Here is a 12,563-nt window from a genome sequence, read left to right as displayed (position 1 = left end):
CGTTTTCGTCATTCGCGTGTTTTCGTATTTTCCGTTTTGATCACGAATTTATGCAACCTGAAATAACTGATAATATTTGTTAGATAATACAAAAACAGCTCGTCTTATTTCAGTGATGGTCACATATAAGGTCACATACAAAAACATTTTTCAACAGGGTTTATCGCCATAAACTATTAGGGTTTCGTTGTTGGGTAGGTGAAGGTGAATGGCCTTCTCGTGGCACATAATTTCAACATGGTGGGGGCTTAACCAATCCAAGCCAACAATCACATCAAAGCTCCTAATATTAACGGGCATCAAACTGATTGGGAATGTGTGATTATTTAACGTTAGCGTGCACCCTACGTAGATATCGTTGGTTGATTCTATTTTACCGTTGGCCATTTCGACCGTATAAGTTTCGTTTAATTTGTGGGGATTTTGATTGAGTAGGTGTTTGAATTTGTGACTTATGAAGCTTCGCTCAACTCCAGTATCAAATAAAATGCACGCATAAGAGTTGTTGAGGAGAAACGTACCAGTCACCACTGTTGGATCTTGCACCGCCTCCCCTTGCCCCATGGTTAAGACCCTTCCAACGTTCTGATTGTTGTTTTTAGGGAAGTTGTGTTTGAAATGGCCGGTTTCCCCGCATCCGTAACACGCGCGGCTGGCTCCGGCGTTGTCGTGATTATGCTGTTTGTTTTGTTGTGGGGGCATCTTGCAATACCGGATAGTGTGTCCTTTTCGATTGCAGTTGGTACATTGGAAATCTTTGCATGCCCCATAGTGGTGATAGTTACACTTGTCCCACTTGGGATTGGATCCCGCGTATGGCTTTGTTGGTGCAGTTGTGGTTGAGGCTGGGGCAGTTGGGGCTGGTGCTGCTGGAGCGGTAGCAGAATGGACTGCTACTGTCTGTGGTTTCTTGGATGGCCCTGAATTATGTTGTCCTTTTCGCTTGTTCCCCCGGTTCTTCTTGCTCCATCCTTCTTGTTTGCTCTCTCCCTCGGTTGTTTTGGTGCTTTTCTTATCACTGTGATCGTAAAGTTTCTTGGCCAGGCGTTTTGTACTGTCGTAGGTCTCGGGTTTTGAGGAAATCACGTTGCACTGAATGGGAGGTGTCAGCCCCCAGATGAAACGCTCGACCTTCTTTCCCTCAGAGGTAATCATACCAGGACACAAAAGGGATAGCTCGTTAAACGTTGAGATGTACGCGTCAATGTCCGAGTTTTGCACCGTAAGGTTCCACAGTTCTTGCTCGAGCTTTTGTATTTCCCCTCGGGGACAGTATTCGGCGATTAACATCTCTTTGAGTTCTTCCCAGGTCATGGAGTTTGCAACGGGAAGTGTCATGGCCTCGATGTGTCCGTTCCACCATGACATGGCCTGGTCGATGAAAGTGCAGGCCGCGAATTTGACTTTACTTCCTTCCGGGCACTCGCATATCTCGAACACCGACTCCACTTTCTCGATCCATCGTTTCAGAGCTATGACTCCTCCGGTCCCATTGAAAGCGCGAGGTCTCGCATTGGAAAAGTCCTCGTAGGTACAGGCCTTTACGGGCCCTTGATTCATCCCGTGGTGGGAGCTTCCTGTCCCTTGGCCTTGTCCACCACCATTATTTCCGGCTTGGATGTGGGCTAGAGCTGCTGTTACTGTGGTTGAGACTGCCGCTTGGAAAGTCGTAGAGTTCATTTCCGGTGGGGGCGGCGGTGGTGGTGTGTTGTTATTCCTACAGGTTGATCTCCTCGGCATCTTTCTGTCATGGATCAGAAGGACAATGAGTACCCAAAGTATTTTATTTCATGATTTTATAGAATAGAATCGGTGATTTGGTTGTGTGCGAGTAAGTGTGGATATGAAATTAACATGCAATAATAGTAATAGAGAACATCACAGGTAAGACATCATATATATCCGTGTTTCATTGATGTTAATTTCCCGAGTACATGAAAATTTTGCCTTTAAGGCATACAAGTACATGGAGTGCAATAAAATCTAACGAAGTAACGACTCCATGAGTAGTATAATCACTTAATCATGTCATCGATAATACATAGGGAAATGCATAAAGGAAAACCGATACAGTAGAAAATAAACAGATACTAGTCGCAATGAGTAGGGCCGGGTGGTGCTGTCGATGAGGTAGACGCGCCCTGGAGTTCGACTATGTTGGGTTTTAGTATACTACAACATCCTATGGTGCACATACAACCCTAAATACCTTGGATCTATGTTTTCTCTATTATACATGCAAATATGAAGTTTCCAAGATATTACCCTTTACTAGCGTACAAATATCATATACTTGGGTAATAAAATAGATAGAATACATACCTTTTTTTTATGTAACTTGTCTTCATGAAGCTTGAGTGCCTAGTGCCCTAAGTGTGACACCTCAAATGGTTCACACAACACCATGAACACTTGGAATAACCTTGAGAATAATGATACTTTGGTTCTCTCTAGTGAAATCGGCCTTGCCCTTTTGTGTACACACTAGTGCCATTTCACCAACCAAGGACACTTTATATAGTGTGGAGATTAGGGTTAAACCCTAATACCCATGACCTTTCATTTCATATGATCCATGGGTTAAACACTCCATGGACTATCCATGAAAGCTTAGCCCAACCTAAATGAACTTGGCCCATCACACAAATATATCTAAGAGTCCATATTTAATTAGTTCATTTTTGATCACTTAATTAATTATAAATTAATTCTTGATCAATACTAATTAAATAATATGATTATATATTAATATATTAGAACTTATAATATATTAATATAAATCACTAGTATCCTTTTTCCTCATCTTGTCTATCCAATTGTCCCGATGCCATGCAACCCAAATGGACCATGTCGGGCCGGGTCAAGTCCTAACAATTATAGTTATGGACTTAGACATTAATCCAACAGTCTCCCACTTGGATAAGTCTAAAACTATTATTGAGTATGACTTCAAAAACCAACTGGCAATCGTAGCTCTTAAAGCCGCTGTCGAACTCTGATCTTGTCAATGAACTCTGACCTTTGTCAATGACTTGTCCATTAGATAAGGGATCATATATTCCTCCATTCTAGATATCATATGGACTGAGACATGGATTATAATCATTCTCTCTGTCCATTTGTTGTTTCCCGATTTCCGATTTATGATGACTGACTGATTGAACAAATCAAATCAGTCCTGGCTTGGCCAAGCACTCACATGTATCATCATTAAATCATCGAGGGGCCCACATATATCACTTTTATCCCGAAGGTAAAAGGAATGGATAAACTTCGACTCATATGGCTTGTTCTACTACTTGTTGAATCATACACAAAGGCACGTTTTATAACATCGAGTTACCAATGCGGTTTCGTGCAATCAATGTACAACCAACTCATAGTAACAACTCATATCTCTAGGTTTGAAGAATATAAGATATTATCGTCTCATGATCACTCGTGATAAAATCCATGAAGTGATTCAAATGAGCGCGGGTTGAATCCAGTACTCAGAACTTATGAGCACTCATGAGTGTTGTAGCACAACTTTGTCCACCAACTTGGACCTCTACAAGCCAAACCATGACAATCTTGATTCATATCTACTTCCAACATATGACCGACTGTGGATGTTTGAATAACTTAGTCATTCCGGAAGAATAACCTACTTATTATGGAAGTCAAAACATGCAAAGTGAAACACAAGAATAAATGAATCAAATATGGTATCAAACCCTATGAATATAAATAGACCACTTTTATTTATCACCATACTGATTACTCATTATTCATTGTTTTGGTTTTATCACCTTTATACTTGAATTAAAAACACTAGATGTCCCATGCTCCAAGCGTGTACACTATGTTTTTCTAAACAATAGCTTTGCCATACACCAAGTATGCACTCTATGTTTGTCTCCTTACTTTGTGAAATAAACCAATTGACCAAACTTTCAATGATTCTAATTTCACACTCCCAAATCGAAACCTTGTTAGACTTTAAACTTAAATGCACTACCCTCTTGCAATCAATGTGTAGAAAGTCACAAAAACTTGTCAACAACCATTACAGGGTATTCCAATGAAGACCTACTCCATGGACACAAAGCCTTATGTTCAAAGTATGCATTGCTTTGAACATGCTTCTTGCACTAAGTTTGTTCTAATCTTACACATATTGCTTCTATCTATGGAGACAACTCTATATTCCCATTTTGACTACCACTTCTGAACAAGAGTTGCCTCTTTTCAGACTATGTCAATATGGCCCTTCTAAAATTCACACTATACTTCCAACTGTCCTTGAGCAACCAATCTTTGGTAAACCTTAGATTGTCCTCGACAATTGCTTAATCACTTTAGTCATATCCAATTCTAGACATTTTCCTTCTTAATGCCCCAAGGCATTTGGAAAATTCAGAAAGGATAAATATTATAGCACATGTAATCGATCTTGTACCCAAAGTAAATGGGACACGATTCATGATGTTTCACATAAAGACATGGTTCTAGACCAGTCTTTTGCCATAATAATTTTTTTGTTTGCTATATTCTCAAAATTTGACTATGAAAAGGGATGTCGTAATCATAATCAAATTTTGAGAACGCAATATATAGAATTTTCTTAAGTTGAACCAATCCAACATGAAATTCATATATATATTCTTGACTAAAGGTGATTAAAATCTCAATCTAAGCCTTTTAGAATTGAAATGAAGTATAATTTCCTCTCCCTTAATTATAGCAAAACAACTTTTTCAACCCCTGCAACCTCACAAATTGAAACTTTTGTTTTCTATAATTAACATTGCTAACTTGCAATACTTATCATAATTATCATGCTCCCACCAGCACGTATGCTCCCACTAGCTTTGACATGTATCCAGAAAACAACTGGAATTCTAGAGGTCAATACTAGATTTCTTTGATAAGACTTTATCAAAATCATACACCTTATCTTAGATAGCTCACAGGTGTGTCTAAACAATTTCAGAACTATGAAAAGGGATTCCGTAATCATAGTCTCAATTGTTTAGACCTTTGCTATCTGCTTCAAATCTACTTGGTGGAAGTGTTTCCTCACCATCATTTTCATGAATCAGAGAGAAACCTTATGACCCTTAGATTTTATGGTATATGTGTTCCTTTCCATGTGAATTTTTGTCAAAACCATAATCACAAGACGAGATTATTGGCAATTCCAAATTCATATGGACTGAACTTGTACAATCTTAAATTCTTGCCACCTGGCAGTACAGGACCCGCCATTGCTTCCAAGTTGTTATGCAACCAATTGAGAACTTTCAGAACTCCTATGCAAAGCCAACTTTAACTGGAATGGGCACAAAATATGTCAACACGATAGGTTATAAACCTCAAGTCGTGTGCTAGTGAAGAACCTCAGGTTTTATTCTTGATTAGTTCTTGAAATTTTTTTTAGTATCTTTAAGACTCCCACTGTCCTCTTGACATATAAGACTATCTTGCCAAATATTCAAGAGATAGTGCGGATTCTTTATCAAGACAAACACTTCACACAATTGGCCTTAGTTGGTCTTTGTTTTATCCAAAACATCACAACTTACCAATTTCAAATGTACAAGAGTAGGAAACTTTTACTCTTACATTTGACAAGTGTTTTAAACCTTTCTTTAAGATATGTCACTCAAGTTACAATCTTGGAGTATGACTCTAAGAATTGTTTTGGAATGATGTATGAATCATCTTCTTGATTTAACCACTTCAACAATTCATAACTCCTCTTCTTAGCTATCAGAATGCACTTAGAGGATGAATTGTGATAAGGTCTCTTAATCATTAAGTTGATCATATATACAGGATACTAAAGTACTCTCCCATCTTTTCAGATTTGAGAAACTTTTATCCTTCTGCCTAATTTGATTCTTCTCATTCGTTTTGCCATACATTGAGACTTTTCCAATGTTTCAGAATTATACTTAAACTTGTAAGTATAACCATATTTACTAAACTTTAGTAAATCATGATGAATAGTCTTAACGAGCTTTGTGGTGGACATGACCAGTGCACAAGAATATGTACTCGATCCCTTTAGTCCTTCACTTGATTCACACATCCATGTGAACAAGTCTTAATTTTCCAATGCTTGAAAGTTCTCATTCATCATACTATTCAACTTGCATGATTCCAAGTTTCTATCCAACTAAAGCCTTGGGAATGAGAATCTTTCCTTATTTGGTAATTATGACACTACCACAAACGAAAGAATCAAGTCCATTTTTTTTCCAAATACTGCTATCAATGGAATCATATAAACAACCATTTTTCACAAATGCCACTTGTAAGGATATTAAAAATAAATATAAAATTAAAACATTTTATTTTATTTCAAAACTTTGCGGAAAAAACTTATCCTTACTGTGCAAATGCATATGAAAAACTTGTTGTTATCTATTCCTAAGAAATATATCATAACTCCTAAGTAACAGCTTCAAAAATTCTGATCACCAAACCATGCGATCGAAATCTATCTTCGTGATCAGAATCAACATATACTTCCTTTAAGTTTCTTCACATTTCTTTGATTCTTAAAACATCAACGTGTGACCCAGTCACATCATGTAACAAGAATCTCAGAATTGAAACTTAACAGAGTTAGATAGTGGACTTTACCTGAAATAGAGTCAAACTTCTTGACTTGATCAACCTTATGATCTTTCAGGTAAATTGGCAGCTTCACAATCAATGCCCCTTCCTTTTTGGCAAGAGAAACATATGGACTCTTTGGGAATGGTGTACTGGACTATCACAGACTTGCCTTTCTCTTTACCATTTTCAAAGTCCATGGAAGTTTGGGAAGTTGATCTTCTAATCACATTTGCTTTACTAGTGTTCCAGATCATATCTGATTCAGCATCACCAAGCAAATATATAAGACCATTAAGGGTCTTGTCATAGTCTATTTCATAGAAGTCCCAAAGGAACTCACTATGTGACTTAGAAAGTGATTGAACATTCAACTTTCTTAAGACTTTGACACCCAACTCTCACGGCTTGTCAATATGCGACTTCATCTCCAAGATGCGATCACACATAGACCTTGCTTGCCAACAGGGCTTGAGTTACCTTAAACTTTTCAAGAACTTGTGGGTTAGGGAGAATAATTGGAGGAGGTGAAAGAAGTATGATTTCCATGGGACATCATCTTCATTTAGGAAAGCTTGTTTCAAGAGATTTGGGAAGATCATAGATGTCTAAACCAGACATCTTTTGGTAGATATTCAAGATAGTTGATTTAAAGTCCTTAATATAACACCCAATATGAAATATTAAGGCTAGGATCCAACAACCTATTTATAACTGGAAGAGGGATGTCGTAATCAGAGTTATAAAATAGTTGAAGGTAGGTAAATGACGATTTACCAATTTCCACCATGAAAAACGAAATATAATTAAGTTTTAATTGGATTTGAAACTCCTAGATTCTTTTGAGATTCATTGAACTTTTCAATGGCATGTTTCAATCTCGAGTGTGCCCTTCAGGTTTTGTGACTGGGATGCGGAGGATCACAAAACAAGGTGTGAAGTAACCATGCAAATATACTTGGTACCCTTAATATTTAACCCTCAATCGATGTGCCGGTTAACCACACGAGCTCCACCGATACTATGATAAATATTAAGTTACCCTTTGCATACGTTGTTAAATCCAGCTTAGTGTGCCGGTTAACCACACACGCTCCACTAACGGTTTAAACAAAGTGCAAAGTCTAATTTCATGGATTAGCACCTTATTCACATTTTCCTAAGTAACTAAGATTGGGAATTTATAAAGGTTTAGTTACTTAGTATTTATCATTAATACTTTTAATGAAGGGACAATTATAGTCCTTCTTCTACCTGTTCGGCTAACGACCCTCCACCAGTCAAGGAAGCGGTGGGTGAGAGTGGACACCCATTAAACTGCCATTTTATAGGTAGTAACCTTATACCTCCCTTATAGACCGGCTTCGTGAATGAGGCCTACTAATGGTAAGACTGACTTGCTCTTATACATATATATATATATATATATATATATATATATATATATATATATATATATATATATATATATTATTAACTTATAATATTATAAAGTATAAGGGTTGAATTTTAACTTTTAAAATTCTAAGGGCTTAACTTGGAATTAAAGTATTCATGAGAGAAACTTTACAAATTCCAAAACTTGAGGGCAAGTTTTGAAACTATTCAAAACTCTTGGATTTTCATAACTTATGAGTTTTAATTAAAGCTTTAAAACTTTTAATGAAGAGACTCTTGGACATCCATAACTTGAGGACAAGTTATGGAGCCATAAAGACTATTTATAAGAAAAAACTCTTCATTTTTTGTAACCTAAGGCATTTTTATGAGTTTTAAGATTCATAAATGTGACCTTTTATGTAACTTGAGGACAAGTTACAAAAACACATTTTATGAACTACCTCTAGATTAATTAGGATTGAAAACAACTAAAACACAAATTTTTTGTAACTCCATAAAAACTTTGAATCAATTTTTTTTAAAACCTTTTCATATCCATCACTTATGGAGGTTTCAAAACACTCTTTAGATCAAACTTTTAAAACTAATAAAATAATCATATCATTTTATCTTTTACTAAATTTGACCTAATTCAACTCATATAGGAAATGATTCAAATTTTACATATAATTAGTTTTTTACAAAAACAAGTAATTATCTTAAAATTTGACAAACTTCATGTTTTTTTTTCAACTTTGAAAATCAAACATTTGCATGAATATAACAGAAAACAACCCATGGCTCTGATACCACTCTTGGGTTTTAGTATACTACAACATCCTATGGTGCACATACAACCCTAAATGCCTTGGATCTATGTTTTCTCTATTATACATGCAAATATGAAGTTTCCAAGATATTACCCTATACTAGCATACCAATATCATATACTTGGGTAATAAAATAGATAGAATACATACCTTTTTTTATGTAACTTGTCTTCATGAAGCTTGAGTGCCTAGTGCCCCAATTGTGACACCTCAAATGGTTCACACAACACCATGAACACTTGGAATAACCTTGAGAATAATGATACTTTGGTTCTCTCTAGTGAAATCTGATGAGTTTAGGCCACAATAACATCCTATGTGCTCATACAAACCCTAATGCTTGGATCTAGGTTTCTCTATTGTACATGCATTCATCCAAGACTATAAACCCTAGATCTAGCATGTGATAATCAATATTAACAAATGAATTAGGGTTTAGATCATACCTTAATTGTTATGTAGCAATAACAATCTCAAATCCTCCTTGTAATGACTTTACAAAGCTTAGAGTCACAAATGTCACTCCTCTAATGGTTCACAAACACCAAGAGCAAGAGGATGAAGAAGAGAAGAGAAGGAGGCTACCAAAAACGTGTGGAAACCCTAATCAACAAGTTCACCACGTTTTTGAGCCATAAGGGTCCTTTAAATAGAGAGGCTATTAGGGTTATCAAACAAGGAAACCCTAATTTGGATGCTTAAGCCCTAAGCAACCCATGGACTCCTTCCTTAAAGGCCTAGGACGATTTCTAATGGGTTTCCCCATAGAATTCGTCCACCCCTTTAATATGTAGTCCATTAGCTCAATGTTCAACTATCATACAATTGACAGTTCTAGTCCCTTAAGTTTAATTAATCTCTTTTAGCCACAAAATTAATTATCAATTAATTCTTGACTAATATTAATTAAACAATATGATTTCTCCTTTAATATATTATTCTCATAATATATTAATAAATCATATTTAATCTTTTCTCTCCATAATTCATCCTATCAAGTTGCTTTGGTGAAGGCAACCCAAAAGGACCATGCACCATCGGGTCAAGTACATACCAAAATAGTTATGGACTTAGACACTAATCCAATAGTCTCCCACTTGGATAAGTCTAATAACTATTCTGCGTATGACTTCAGATCCTGATCTGTAATCGTAGCTTTCCAAAACCGCTGTCAACTCTGATCCTATCAGAAGCGTGTCCTTTAGATAAGGGATCATATATTCCTCCATTCTAGATATCGTATAGACTGAGACATGGATTTAAATCATTCTCTCTGTCTATGTGTTGTTTCCCGATTTACGATTTATGACGACTGACAACAGACTACAATTGAACACATCAAATTAGTCCCGGCTTGGCCAAGCGCTTAGGTGTAATCACTAAATCATCGAGGGGCCCACAGATATCGCTTTCATCCTACTTTGGATAAAAGGAACGGATAAACTTTGATTCAATGCTTGCTTGCACTCACTTACCGAATCACACACAACAATATGTTTTATGACACCAAGTTACTGGTGCGTTTACATATTATCAATGTGTAACCGACTCACAAGATACAACTCACACATCTCGGTTTCAAGAATATAAGATATTATTGTCTCACCAATCACTCGTGATAAAATCCATGAAGTGATCCAAGTGAGCGTGGGTTTAATCCAATGCTCAAATCATATTCATAAGCACTCATGAACGTTGCAGCAAACATTTTCTTATGTCTAATACACTTTAGACAATCTACAAACCAATTCATGACAGTCTTCATTCATACCTACTTCCAACATATGAACGACTGTGGACCATTCGAATAATTTGATTATTCTGAAATAATTTAATTATTCAGGAAGTCAACACATGCAAAGTGAAACACAAGAATAATACTAATCCCATATGGCCCTAAACTCTGGGTATAAATAAAACATTTTATTTAATCACCATGTTGATTACTCATTATTTGTTATTTCGGGTAATCAACTTCTTACTTGAATTATTACTACACTTGTCCCATGCTCTCAGCATGCACACAATGTTTACCTATGGTCCTTTCTTTGTGAAATAGATCAAATGAACACATTTCCAATCATATTCATTTCACAACTCCCAATCCTTATCACAAGTATAAGAATATCAAATTCTTGTTACTTATGCTAGATTCTAACATTTTAATGCAATGATTCTTTCGTAAAGTCACAGCTCAAAATCATCAAGACTCGGCCAATCTCTATCAGAAACAATTCTATAGATATGATGTCTCTCACTCAAAGTACATTCCTTTGAACATCCTTCTTGCATAAAAGTTTCTAATCTAGATACAGATTCTCAATATCCAACTCCCAATAATGTCATCCAATACCATACTTCCAACTACTCACAAGCGATCAATCCTCAACGAGCTTTGGATCGTCCTTTGATAGTTGTTTAATTATTTTAGTCAAAACCGATTCTAGTCCTTTTTCCCTCTAAATGCGCTAGACATTTTGAAAATTTTAGAATGGTCAAATATTATAGCACTTGCAATCGATCCTATACCCGAAGCGTATGGAACACGATGCATAATGCCTTACATAAAGATATGATGCTTTATCCATCTTCTGCCATAATATTTTATGTGTCTCGTTCTTACAATTCGAACTATGAAGAGGGATGCCGTAATCATAATAGAAATTTAAGAACACGCTATGTATCCTTCGACTAAATTTATTAAAATTTCTCAATCTAAGCTTTAGATTTTGAAACGAAGTATAATATTCTCTCCCTTAATTATAGCAAAACAACTATTCAAACCTTACGACTTTGCAAAGTATGACTCTTGTTTTCTATAATTAATGTTGCTAACTTGCAATACTTGCCTTAATAATCATACAAGCACAACATTTATTCTCCCACTATCATGATGATTATTATCATATAAGCATAACACTTATGCTCCCACTAGCTTTGACATGTTTTAGAAAACAACTGAACTTCCAGAAAACAATACTTATTGAATTTCTGAAGTTCATATTTCTAATACCTAATGCTTTGATAATCCTTTATCTAAGCTTCTTAAACTTATACACCTTTGCCAAATCTCACAATCGAATTATGGAAAGGGATGTCGTAACCATAATCGAATTCGAGAATACAATTTCACAATCACTATCTTCTTAAAATCTCTCTTAGTGAAAGCATTTCCTCACAATCATTTTCATGAATAAGGGAATCTTATAACACTTAGATTTTGATGGTGTATGTGTTCCTATCCATGCGAATTTGTCAAAACCAAAGTTTGCGACAAATCCAAACTCATATGGACTGAACTTTCTCAATCTTGATTTCTTGCCTTATGGTAACACGAGTGCCCACCATGTCTTCCAAGTAGTTAAGCAGCTCACCCTTTCATATCAACGTACTTTTCATTGATCAAGGTGCTTGCCTTTTATGCGTTCAAATGAGAACTCATAGAACTCACATGCATAATTAACTTAATTGGAATGGCACAGAAACAAAATAATGTCAACACGATAGGTTGTCAACCTCAAGTCGTGTGCTAGTGATGATCGATAAGGTTTATTCTCGATTAGTTCTTGAAACTTTTCAAGACCATTAAGACTCCCACTGACTCCTTGACATATAAGATTCTTTTGTCAATAAACATTTCTCGACAAACAAATATTCAAGAGTTAGTGTAGTTTTTATCAAGACAAAACACTTCACTAAATTGGCCCTAGTTGGTCTTTGTCTTATCCAAGACATCACAACTTTCCA

Source organism: Lactuca virosa, chromosome 5, assembly GCF_052849685.1.
Source record: "Lactuca virosa cultivar CGN04683 chromosome 5, Lactuca_virosa_CGN04683_v6, whole genome shotgun sequence".
Classification (NCBI taxonomy): Eukaryota; Viridiplantae; Streptophyta; class Magnoliopsida; order Asterales; family Asteraceae; genus Lactuca; species Lactuca virosa.
This window is presented reverse-complemented; position numbering follows the sequence as displayed.